This window comes from Bufo gargarizans, chromosome 3 (assembly GCF_014858855.1).
Source record: "Bufo gargarizans isolate SCDJY-AF-19 chromosome 3, ASM1485885v1, whole genome shotgun sequence".
In the NCBI taxonomy this organism is placed as follows: Eukaryota; Metazoa; Chordata; class Amphibia; order Anura; family Bufonidae; genus Bufo; species Bufo gargarizans.
The window spans coordinates 472252248-472265647 of NC_058082.1; positions in this window are offsets into that span (position 1 = coordinate 472252248).

The following is a 13400-nucleotide window of genomic DNA, read 5'->3' on the forward strand; positions in this document are numbered from 1 at the left end:
TCAAGATGGCTCCTCTGCCAGTTCTCTGAGGCCAAAACTGCCTTCCCTCACTTAAAGGGTTTCTGTCATCAGAATTAACCCTATTTAGCTAGCTGACATTAGCGATGTGCTAATGTCAGCTGAACCTAACTAGCCTATTCCTACTTGTATCTATGCTCCCGTAACGCCAGAAATCTAACTTTTATAATATGCTAATTAGCCTCTGGGAGCAGAAAGGGGGCGTTTCCCCTGCTCCTAGAAGCTCCGTTCTCCCACCTCTGAACACGCACTGCTGCACTTGATTGACAGGGCCTCCTTCTGCCGGCCCTGTCTGCCATCTATCTCGTGCCTGCTCCATTCCGTTCAGTGTTCGGCGCAGGCGCAGTGAGTGAAGGACGAGCGTCCAACTTGTTACCACCCCTGCAGACTGCTAGCAATTCATTTATAATTTCTGGGAGAAATAATAAAGGAATGGCACAACATAGAGTTATAAGAATAGATGTTCCAGAATTGTTATGACTTTGGAAATGCATGAAGCTATTAAAACAGGCATGTCAGCAGCGGTGACAGGTCCTCTTTAATGTTCCATAGCTGAAACATATAATATATCACTATAGTTTATTGATAAGACAAATCATACAACAAATAACATATTACATAATAATTTAATTAGCAGCAATACATGAAGGTACTATGACAGTATTAGTTCCCCCTGGCACTGTTACACCTATATAGGGTTATATTGTGCCAAAAGGTGTTGGACCAACGTCTCACTAATATCCTATAAGGCACACATATACACCCATCTAGCTACAAACAACAATGCACAATTCCCATAAGCAGCAGTGCCAGTGACTACAGTAATGTTTCAGGAAATGTCCCAACAGGGAATAAACCTGATCAGCTGGAGAAACTGCACCATATAATTGAGAATAGGGAAAAACAAACATCCATGAACCATTAGTACAAAAGTAGCATAAGGGTCCATTCACACATCCGTAAGTGTTTTGCGGATCTGCAAAACACGGACACCTGCAATGTGCGATCCGCAATTTGTGGACCGCACATCACAGACACTATAATAGAAAATGCCTTTTCTGGTCCGCAATTGCGGTCAAGAATAGGACATGTTCTATTTTTGTTCAGGAACGGAATTGCGGATTCCGAAAAAACGGACGTGTGAATGGACTATAGGGGACAATACAGACCAGGAGCCAGGAGGGAACACCAACCCCAACGCGTGTTTCACCTTGTTTCCTCTAGGGGGCGTATCCTACCATCCAACCCACTCATTATTTATACCCTATCTGATTAATTTACACCTCCTATCCATGATTAAAAAATAGTAAAAAACCTGTGAAAGGGGCAAGGAAGTCTCATTTTCAGCAGCTAACGCCAAGTACATCACATGACCCATTTGCGATCACATGACCCATTTGCGATCACATGATAAATTTGCGATCACATGATAGATTCGCGATCATATGACCTATTCTGTCATGTGAAATATCGCCATCACATGACACTGAGCGACATACTACTAAATGGCCAATTGCCCATGACCAGTCTCATATTTTATGGACAATATAAAACACCCAAAAGGAAATAAGATACCAGTGTTATATGGGTATTTTTACCCCGTTCAATCCAAAATTAATTAATCTTAGGCGCAAGAAAATATCTAGATAATAAAAAAGTGCCGTTGTGCATAATACAATCAATAAAATATATATATATATACAGTGGGATGCGAAAGTTTGGGCAACCTTGTTAATCGTCATGATTTTCCTGTATAAATCGTTGGTTGTTACGATTAAAAATGTCAGTTAAATATATCATATAGGAGACACACACAGTGATATTTGAGAAGTGAAATGAAGTTTATTGGATTTACAGAAAGTGTGCTATAATTGTTTAAACAAAATTAGGCAGGTGCATAAATTTGGGCACCACAAAAAAGAAATTAAATCAATATTTAGTAGATCCTCCTTTTGCAGAAATTACAGCCTCTAAACACTTCCTGTAGGTTCCAATGAGAGTCTGGATTCTGGTTGAAGGTATTTTGGACCATTCCTCTTTACAAAACATCTTTAGTTCATTCAGGTTTGATGGCTTCCGAGCATGGACAGCTCTCTTTAAGTCACACCACAGATTTTGAATTATATTCAGGACCATATTTTACTGTAGGTAGCAGGTGTTTTTCTTGGAATACTGTGTTCTTTTTCCTCCATGCATAACGCCCCTTGTTATGGCCAAATAACTCAATTTTAGTTTCATCAGTCCACAGCACCTTTATTCCAAAATGAAGCTGGCTTGTCCAAATGTGCTTTAGCCCACCTCAAGCGGCACTTTTTGTGCTGTGGACGGAGAAAAGGCTTCCTCTGCATCACTCTCGCATACAGCATCTCCTTGTGCAAAGTGCGCCGAATGGTTGAACGATGCACAGTGACTCCATCTGCAGCAAGATGATGTTGTAGGTCTTTGGTGCTGGTCTGTGGGTTGACTCTGACTGTTCTCACCATTCGTCGCTTCTGTCTAGCCAAGATTTTTCTTGGTCTGCCACTTCAAGCCTTAACTTGAACTGAGCCTGTGGTCTTCCATTTCCTCAATATGTTCCTAACTGTGGAAATAGACAGCTGAAATCTCTGAGACAGCTTTCTGTATCCTTCCCCTAAACCATGATGGTGAACAATCTTTGTCTTCAGGTCATTTGAGAGTAATTTTGAGACCCCCCATGTTGCTACTCTTCAGAGAAAATTAAAAGAGGAGGGAAACTTACAATTGACCCCCTTAAATACTCTTCCTCATATTTGGATTCACCTGTGTATGTAGGTCAGGGGTCACTGAGCTTACCAAGCCAATTTGAGTTCCAATAATTAGTTCTAAAGGTTTTGGAATCAATAAAATGACAACAGTGCCCAAATGTATGCACCTGCCTAATTTTGTTTAAACAATTATAGCACACTTTCTGTTAATCCAATAAACTTCATTTCACTTCTCAAATATCACTGTGTGTGTCTCCTATATGATATATTTACTGACATTTTTTATCGTAACAACCAACGATTTATACAGGAAAATCATGACGATTAACAAGGTTGCCCAAACTTTCGCATCCCACTGTATGTGATATGTCATTTGTTGTATGATATTGTCTTAGCAATAAACTATGGTGATATATGTGCGTCTTTGATTTGGTGATTTGTATATTTCCGCACATATTGTAGTTCTTTTTTTATTGCTATATTTGGTGGTTCTAATGTTCCATAGCTGTTAAAGTGCATATATTCTATACATTAAGAGGGGATCTGCTTACAGTAAGGGCCCTTGTACATGGGCCGAGGATGGCGGCAATTATCAGGTTTGAGCATTTGTACAAATGCTTACTCCTGATAATTTGTCCTTGTAAATGCCCTGCTGATCACCCAAATAAAACAAAAATGTTTTCTGGTGATTGTATCTGTCACATGGTACCAAAAATCCTCTTTTGTCAGCAGCACATTGCCCTGTGTAAAGAGAGCTACCACCGGGAAATCAACTCTATGTGGAGTGGCGAGACACTCATAAACTATGACTACTTAATTAACTGCTTATAATATTAATTCTGATGGGCTCTAAGTTCGTTGGTAAGCCGTGTACCGGGGTGGGCTCCCCAGGATACAGCGAAGTCACGAACGAGGAAAGCAACCCCAATACCAGCTTTTGCCAAAACAGAATTTTTCTTAAATGTGGCAATGAGCACGACCACAAATGCTGAGAACATACAATAAATGTACATACACCCAGCCCGAAGGCTGAGACCCTTGTGCTACACAGCACGGCACCCTCCGATGGATGAAGGAGGAAAGTGCAGTAATTTACCTACTGGCGGGCACAACTGAACTGCCACACCTTACCTGTTATTACCCTAAAAACAAGAACAACTGTATGGGTGTATGGTACGGGCTAGCCTGCGGTGCAGCACAACAGCTTACAATCTTACCAAGCTTTCAGTATTCCCCCTCCCGTAACTGGTCCTGTAGCACGTGCCTGAGTATTCCTCCTGAGCAAAAACACCAGCCTGGCTTGAGTTTGTGAGAATTTTATCAGCTCTCCAATGTGAAATGTCACTTTAAGTTATGGAGTCCTTGAAATGAACAGTAGTGACACTTGTGGCCTGACACAAACAGAAACCCTAACTAACTACAGGTCTGGTCTCAGTCTCGAGGCACCAACACTGTAATGAGGTATGTGCACGATCTTACTGACCCGGGTCTGCTTTACATCCGCTGGTGACTCTGAACAGAACAAATGTCTCTCTAACAAGTGTGCGGTACCGCAGTGTATGTTGCTTTGTTCCTCTGCTCTCATCAGGGTTCCTGGCAGCAATCCTCCTTCCTCTGGACTGAATCGGCTTCACTTAGCTGCAGCTCTGGTCACTGATGGATGCTCTCACACCTGGATGCCGTCAGATTCACTGCTCAAACAGTTCCTTTGTGCCACCTCCCTCTAAGATGGCTGCTCTCTCCTTTCCAGGCTCTGTGTAAAACCCCACCTCTCTCATGAATATGGAGATATATGTGCAGTCTGTAGTTGTGTTTAGGAAACAGTGACATCTTGTGGCCGAACAGCAGAATGTCAGTCTAGAACATTTAATTTAATCCACACAAACAGTGTTCAAACAATGAGAGCTGTTTCCCCATCTCACACGATTATATAACCAATATCGGCGCCCTTACTGATGCCAATTTGTACAGTCTGACCAAGGATTGTGTTGGGTTTAATTATTATGTGCTTGATACCTCTTGAAATGATTTGTCCATGGTTTTTATCAAGCCATCCAAGTGAATTCATGGTTATCTTTTACCATTGTCTCTTAGTTTTCACTCCAATAACCTACATGGTCATTATAGTGTAGAAAAGAATAATGATAATAAGTTTCCAGCATGACTGGGGTGGGGTCAGATCGGACACATGAGTACCAGAGGTTCCAGACCCAATAATGGACCCCATAGGTCCAGCAGAGCACAGACTCAATTGGGGCTGACTTTGGAGCCTCAGCAACATGTAATCCAACTTTTTTGGAGGGAAATCTAATGTCTAATTGTAAAGAGCAGTGGGTGTGGACCCACTGGACCAACTAACCGATTTGACTTTGGGGGAGTTGAGTCCTAAGGGGATTATCCTGGCGATCTCCTGGCAGTGAAGGAACAGGCAATGCTCATAGTCAAAAAACGAAGGTCAGGCTAGGCAGTAATGGTTCAATACGGTAGTCAAACTATAGAGTCGATGAACAGGCAGAGGTGCCATCCATGGGCAGACAAACAAATAAGCATATCTTCACTGAAACACTAGTAAGCTAGGAACCTAAACTCAGGCAAAGGGGTGGAACAAACAGCCCAGAATAAATAGAAGGGTTAATTAGCACCTTAGGGAAGGTTAACCATTGCAGGATTAGAGACGTATTACTGAATATTAGCCCCAATACACACAGACTGAGTGGAGCAACACCCGCACCTGCCCAGGATACCTGGGCAGTAGTGGACATGGGCCGCCAGCGTAACACTAAGGCTTCGTCCACATTTCCATGTCAGTGTCATGTCTGTGAAAAAAAGCGTACGTGCTTCATCGGTGAAGATGTCCGTGGTTGGTCCGTGTGTCCATTTTTGCCATCTACAGTGGCGGAAATAATTATTTGACCCCTCACTGATTTTGTAAGTTTGTCCAATGACAAAGAAATGAAAAGTCTCAGAACAGTATCATTTCAATGGTAGGTTTATTGTAACAGTGGCAGATAGCACATCAAAAGGAAAATCGAAAAAATAACTTTAAATAAAAGATAGCAACTGATTTGCATTTCATTGAGTGAAATAAGTATTTGAACCCCTACCAACCATTAAGAGTTCTGGCTCCCACAGAGTGGTTAGACACTTCTACTCAATTAGTCACCCTCATTAAGGACACCTGTCTTAACTAGTCACCTGTATAAAAGACACCTGTCCACAGAATCAATCAATCAAGCAGACTCCAAACTCTCCAACATGGGAAAGACCAAAGAGCTGTCCAAGGATGTCAGAGACAAAATTGTAGACCTGCACAAGGCTGGAATGGGCTACAAAACCATTAGCAAGAAGCTGGGAGAGAAGGTGACAACTGTTGGTGCGATTGTTCGAAAATGGAAGGAGCACAAAATGACCATCAATCGACCTCGCTCTGGGGCTCCACGCAAGATCTCACCTCGTGGGGTGTCAATGGTTCTGAGAAAGGTGAAAAAGCATCCTAGAACTACACGGGAGGAGTTAGTTAATGACCTCAAATTAGCAGGGACCACAGTCACCAAGAAAACCATTGGAAACACATTACACCGCAATGGATTAAAATCCTGCAGGGCTCGCAAGGTCCCCCTGCTCAGGAAGGCACATGTGCAGGCCCGTCTGAAGTTTGCCAATGAACACCTGAATGATTCAGAGAGTGACTGGGAGAAGGTGCTGTGGTCTGATGAGACCAAAATAGAGCTCTTTGGCATTAACTCAACTCGCTGTGTTTGGAGGAAGAAAAATGCTGCCTATGACCCCCAAAACACCGTCCCCACCGTCAAGCATGGGGGTGGAAACATTTTGCTTTGGGGGTGTTTTTCTGCTAAGGGCACAGGACAACTTATTCGCATAAACGGGAAAATGGACGGAGCCATGTATCGTGAAATCCTGAGCGACAACCTCCTTCCCTCTGCCAGGAAACTGAAAATGGGTCGTGGATGGGTGTTCCAGCACGACAATGACCCAAAACATACAGCAAAGGCAACAAAGGAGTGGCTCAAGAAGAAGCACATTAAGGTCATGGAGTGGCCTAGTCAGTCTCCGGACCTTAATCCAATCGAAAACCTATGGAGGGAGCTCAAGCTCAGAGTTGCACAGAGACAGCCTCGAAACCTTAGGGATTTAGAGATGATCTGCAAAGAGGAGTGGACCAACATTCCTCCTAAAATGTGCGCAAACTTGGTCATCAATTACAAGAAACGTTTGACCTCTGTGCTTGCAAACAAGGGTTTTTCCACCAAGTATTAAGTCTTTTTTTGTTAGAGGGTTCAAATACTTATTTCACTCAATGAAATGCAAATCAGTTGCTATCTTTTATTTAAAGTTATTTTTTCGATTTTCCTTTTGATGTGCTATCTGCCACTGTTACAATAAACCTACCATTGAAATGATACTGTTCTGAGACTTTTCATTTCTTTGTCATTGGACAAACTTACAAAATCAGTGAGGGGTCAAATAATTATTTCCTCCACTGTATGTGTCTTCCGTAATTCACAGACGTTGCCCAGCTGAAAATTAATTTTCAAGGAATATCATATCAGTCTCCAGTCAAAAACTGACACAACACGGATGCCACCCGTATTGTGTCCTTGATTTTCAAAGACCTATAGACTTTCGTGGGTGTGCTTGGTACGCATCACGGATCAAAGTAGTGCATGTCTCCGTGATTTTTTTACTGACCTATGGTCATTTTTTACTGACCTATGGTTGTGTTGCGGCAGCAGGATTATTGTGGGTACAGTGTGAACTGTAAGTTGGTTTAGATCATATTCCCCTATCATTAGGAATCTTGGTCCCAAATTTCTCAACTATAATAAAGCAGCTATTAATAGAACAGTACATTTTGACTACAAGTTACAGATGAACTATGGAATACTAAGCTTAGGCTCTACATACAATATAGCATAGTAATATAGTATTGGTATTATTTCTTGCTATTCAGTTTAGCGGCCTTGTTTTTTAAAATCAATGTATTCTTCCTAAAGTTTTCTCATCTTTTTTTTTCCAGCTTCTGGTCTCCATCCTTCCCAAACCCAGAGCCTCTCGTGATAATCCATGCTTCCTGATATGATACTGTCCACATCCTTCCCCCTGGGCCTAGAGCAGTCACACTGCCTACAACTGCTATCAGCCATGGGTGTTCAGAGGACGTCTGGACCCTGGAGTTTATACCCGTGTCAATTAATTTATCAATAAATAGTGATATGAATCTCACAGTTATTCTCACAGTTCAATCGTGCTCCAACAATGCCGATGCATAAACAGCCAGCAATAAATAAATTGTATCATAAAAGTAGGCAAATAAGGTTAATATCAAAATAGAATCAACACGCCAGCATGACAAGAAATATGTAGCTGATAATAATAACTGGCCGCCAATGTATTGCGAATAGATGCCCCTTTATTCAGGAGAGAGGCTATCTGTAGTGTTCTTCAACACAAATTATTACATTCAATGCACAGATGATTTTTTTTTATCACATATCTGTACAACTGTTCTAAAAAACCTGCAAAAATAAAAAAAAATATTATACTGTAATATGAGGAGCCTTTTGTATCTACTGAAAATCTGTGATCTTTATTGCCATCTGCTGGCAGCCTTAGAAGAACAGTAATAATTAATGATATGAGAAACATTAAAGGGTTATCCTCCAACCCCTATAATGTCCACCGTAATGCCCAGGCCCCTCAAGTAGGTTAAACTTCTGATGCATGCACGGCCGTCGTTGCCTCTCCTGTGATGCTCGGCATGGCCTGCTATTGGCTGTTATCCAGTCATCTACCAATGCCCCGGCCCCTGCCACCCCCTCTTCCCCCGCCGGTCGCCAGACTTTTTTGACTGGGACCGGGAGCTGTAGCGTTGGCTGTGCGGGAATCAGGAGCTACGCAGGTGCCAGGGAGCGGGGTAAATATAACCTACTTGAGGGGCCAGGGCATTAGGGGGTATATTATAGGGGTATGATAAACCCTTTTCTGATATAGACTTTTCTTATCTTCTCCAGGCGAATAACTACCATAGCGACAGACCATGCAACTGCTATGGGGACCAGGACAAGAGGGGGCCTAGTCTTAGTTGGGATTATCTCTTCTTCTACTGGAGGTAAAAACCTGGTCACCCTCTAAAGGAACAACTATTAGCAAATGAGGCAGTGGAAAAGTGACCCAAGGATCATTGAAAAGGGTTTAGGTAGAAACACTTCTGTCCTGTGTGGGGGGCCTGGTTTGATCCTTGCTATGGGGCCCTTACTTCTCTATGTACGCCACTAATCTTCTCCATTCAGACAAGACCGCTATGATGATTTTATTTCAGCCTTCCCTTGACTTTGCAGAGCTTAACAAAAAAACATCTTTCTTTTTCTATTTTCCAACATCCTCCCACCTTCTCAACACCCCAATACTGTGCCCGCTGTACTCCCCAATACTATACTGTAGAAACAGTCCTGAAAATACTAGTAACACACAGACAGTGCCCGCTTTAAAAAATTATTGGCACACAGTGCCCTAAAAAATAACTGCGCCCAGCAAATAGTGTCCCTGACACTAATGGTGTAATTATAATGTCCTCCAAAAATAAGTGTGCTAAACTGATGCTGTGCCAGGGTGCCCCCCACAGTAATAAGGTCCCACCAATAGAAATACTTATCTCCCAGAGTGCACTTAGTGTTAACAGTGCCCCCAATAGTAATAATGCCCCCATTGTGCCCATACTAGTAATCACGTTCCCCGTAGTCCCCCAGTAGTAATAATTCTCTTTATAATGTGTGCAAGTAGAAAAATGCCCCTTATAATGTGCACCAGTGTAAAAAAAATATGACCTATAATGTGTGTCAGTACAAAAAATACCTGCTCACTTTTCAGATCAGACCCCATATCAGACTTCAGATTAGACTCCCATATCAGATCTCCGATCAGAGCCCCATATCAGATCAGACCCCAATATCAGATCCTCAAATCAGACTCTCATATCAGATCCTCAGACCACCATATCAAATCCCTGAGAACCCCATATCAGAACTCAGATCAGACCTCCTTTAGACCTTCTTGTCAGACTCCCATATCAGACCTCAGATCAGATCCTCAGACCTCCATAACAGACCCCCATATCAAACTTCAGATCGGACCCCCATATCAGGCCCTCAGATCAGACCCCCATATCAGATGTCGGATCAGACCCCCATATCAGATCCTCAGACCCCCATATCAGACCTCAGATGAGACCCCCATATCAGATCCTCAGGCCCCCTTTATCAGACGCAGTTCAGACCCAAAGCAGGGGTGGACACAGACAGCAGAGGGCCCTTGTGCAAAGAATGTGCCCGGGCCCCCACACCCCCCATGACAAATTCTCAACCTAATCTATTCCCTCTTAACATAACATACAGCAATACAAAACCTGTATGTGCCAGTATAAAATACTGATATATAATGCCCCCAGAAGATGCCCCCATAGTGCTCCTCCTCCTTCCACATAGTGACCCCCATAATGTTTCAGTATAAAATGCCCCGATAGACTGCCCCATAGTGTCACCAAAATGGGTGCCATTATTAAATGCCCATATATAATGCCACCTGGTAGATGCCCCCATAGTGCTCTTCTCCCCACTTCTCCATAGTGCCCCCCATCATAATGCATGCCAGTAGATGCTCCCATGGTGCTCCTTTCCCCTCCACTTCTCCATAGTGCCCCCCATAATGTGTGCCAGTATATAGTGCCCCCAGTAGATGCTCGCATAGTGCTCCCCCCCGCTTTTCCATAGTACCCCCATAATGTGTGCCAGTATATAGGGCCCCCAGTAGATGCCCCAAAAGTGCTCCTTTCCCCCCACTTTACCATAGTGCCCCCATAATGTGTGCCAGTATATAGGGCCCCAGTAGATGCCCCCATAGTGCTCCTTTTCCCTCCACGTCTCCATAGTGCCCCTATAATGTGTGCCAGTTTATAGAGCTCCCTGTAGATGCCCCCATAGTGCTCCTCCCCCACACACACTTTTCCATAGTGCCCCCCATAATGTGTGCCAGTATATAGGGCCACTAGTAGATGCCCCCATAGTGCTCATTTCCCCCCACTTCTCCATGGTGCCCTCCATAACGTGTGGTCCAGTATATGGGGCCCCCAGTAGATCCCCCCCCATAGTGCTCCCCCCCACTTCTCCATAGCGCCCCCAATAATGTGTGTGTCAAACTGGCTGCACAGGCAGTATGTCCGCCCCTGACCCAAAGTAAATAAATTCACTTACCTCTCCTGCTCCTCCGCTACTCTCCAGGTCCGTCGTTCTCTTCTGCAGTCCCTGCCCGCTGATTTTCTCTGGGCCCGCAGAGTCTGATAAGCCATTCAATACTCCCTAAGGGTCTATTCTCACGTCCATAGAATGGGTCCGCATCCGTTCCGCAATCCTGTCGGACAGCTGTGGACCCATTCATTCTCAATGTCGATCGAAAGGATGCAGACAGTACACATTGTGCTGTCCGGATCCGCATTTCCGGTCCATGGCTCAGTACTACCGTTCCACGGCTCCCGAAACAAATAAAACATGTCCTATTCTTGTTCTCAATAGCAGACAAGAATAGGCATTTCTATAGGGGTGCTGGCCCAGTGTATTGCGGATCCACAATTTGCGGATCCGCAATACACTACAGACATGTGAATGGACCCTTAGTGTTATGAATTGTCCTATAAGAGTTATGTTGTATGTGTATAAATCATGTTATGAAATGCCCTATATCATATACAATATGTGTCACATTTCAGTTATATAAAACAAGACGCTGGGGTGCAAACCACATTTCCAGAAAACTTCTCCCTGAATTTCTCCTGTGACCTGGCTTCTAATGAATGGAGAATAGATCCAGGATGTTGCCCAGAGGGGGTAATTCAAGTTTTTTGCAGATAAAAGGCCCCAAACTATCCTTCCTTCCAGCTAGCTCGAAAGTGTCAATAGAGATAATTTAGGTCACAGAGGAGCACATCTGCAGTCATCCAATGCTTGAGAAGAGGGCATTCCGTAGACCAGAAGATACACTTCAAAGGCAGCCTTGCCATAATTCACAGTTTGCACTAAATAACTTAGGTCTTATGATCAGTAAACCTGAGAGCTTCTTTGGTCTCAAGTGTCAGGATCTTTGGCTCATTTGCATAAACATGGGCATATGGGAACGATATGCAAATGAGCAGAATCTGCCTTGTTTTTTAGCTGAAAAAAGATGATAGCAAATAGGATGAGAGGGGTTGTGGAAAGCGTGATTGGAGAGGAACAGACATGCTCAGTGCCTGGTAGAAGAATTCATGATGGTGTATGTATGTTGAAAGATTGTTTGTGGGATTGCAAAAGTCAGAAAAGTGGAATATATGTGCTGAGTTTGGACTTCGAGAAAGCGTTCGATAGGTTATCACATACGTTTTTGTTTAGGGTGTTATTAAGATTAGGTTTTCCTTCAGATTTTGTATGGAGAGTGAGAAGTTTGTATGAATGGGAAGGTAAGTAGAAGTGTGCAGGTCCATTCAGGAGTGCGGCAGGGATGTCCACTTTCGCCAGTGGCTTTCATTTGTGTGATTGAACCTTTGTTGGGGCTGATACGTAAAGATAAGCGGAGTACAGGTACCAGGAGGTGGAGGAAGAGAATGGAAAATGAGTGGTTATATGGATGATATATGTGTTGTATGTGATTCTGAATGTGCTATTAGAAGAGTTAAGTTATTATTTTCAATTTTTTTGTGGAGCGTCAGCTTTCAGAGTGAATTGGGAAAAAAGTGAGTGTAAAAGTTTTGGAGGTAGGGACTTGAGTGTGGATATAGGTGTGAATGTGGTGACTGGACCAAATAAGGTGCTTGGGGTGAAATTTACAGGAAGTCTTGATGGGAAAGAAAGTTGGAATGATGTGAAGGGAAGAGTAGAGAAAAAACTTTTGGAAAATGCGTAGTTTGTCCTTTTTTGGAAAGATTTTAGTAATTAAGAGTGTAGTATTGCCAATTTTTTTGTACACAGCATATGTTTTCCCTCCGGCATACACGTGCGTGAGACAGCTAAATCGGATATTGTTTGTTTTTTTGGAATTCTAGGTCAGAGAGAGAAAGGAGAGAAGTCTTAGTGAAGAAGATAGAAAAGGGAGGTTTGGGTTTCCCAAACTTAGATTTTTTTTGGGGGGTGTGAGCTATTGAGAAGGATAGTAAGTATGCTTGTATGTGCAGATATTTTTTGGGGAATTGTTTATATTAAAGTGGGGTGAAAGAGATTTGCGTAAGCCAATTGCTTTTGAAAGTCCTGTATGGTATGTATGGGTTGTGAAGTTTCTGCCAAAGTTTGAGTTGTGTGACGAGGAGGTTAGAGTGTTAAAGGATAAAAAATTTGTGACAAGAATGATTGGGAGAAAACAGATTGAATGTGATAAAAATCTGGTGAGAGGATGTGATGTGAAGAAGGTATGACAAACAGGCAGAGTGAGATAGTATGGCAGACGTTACATGGAGTGCTACCAGTGAGAGAATTCCAGAAGAAGAGAAGACTAGTAAGGAGCCAGGACTGTCCAAGACATGAATGGAGAAAGTGAAGGAGAACATAGTACATCTTTTTTTTTTTATTATTGTTTGTATGCTAGAGAAGTATTTAAGAAGTTAGGAAAGTTATGTAA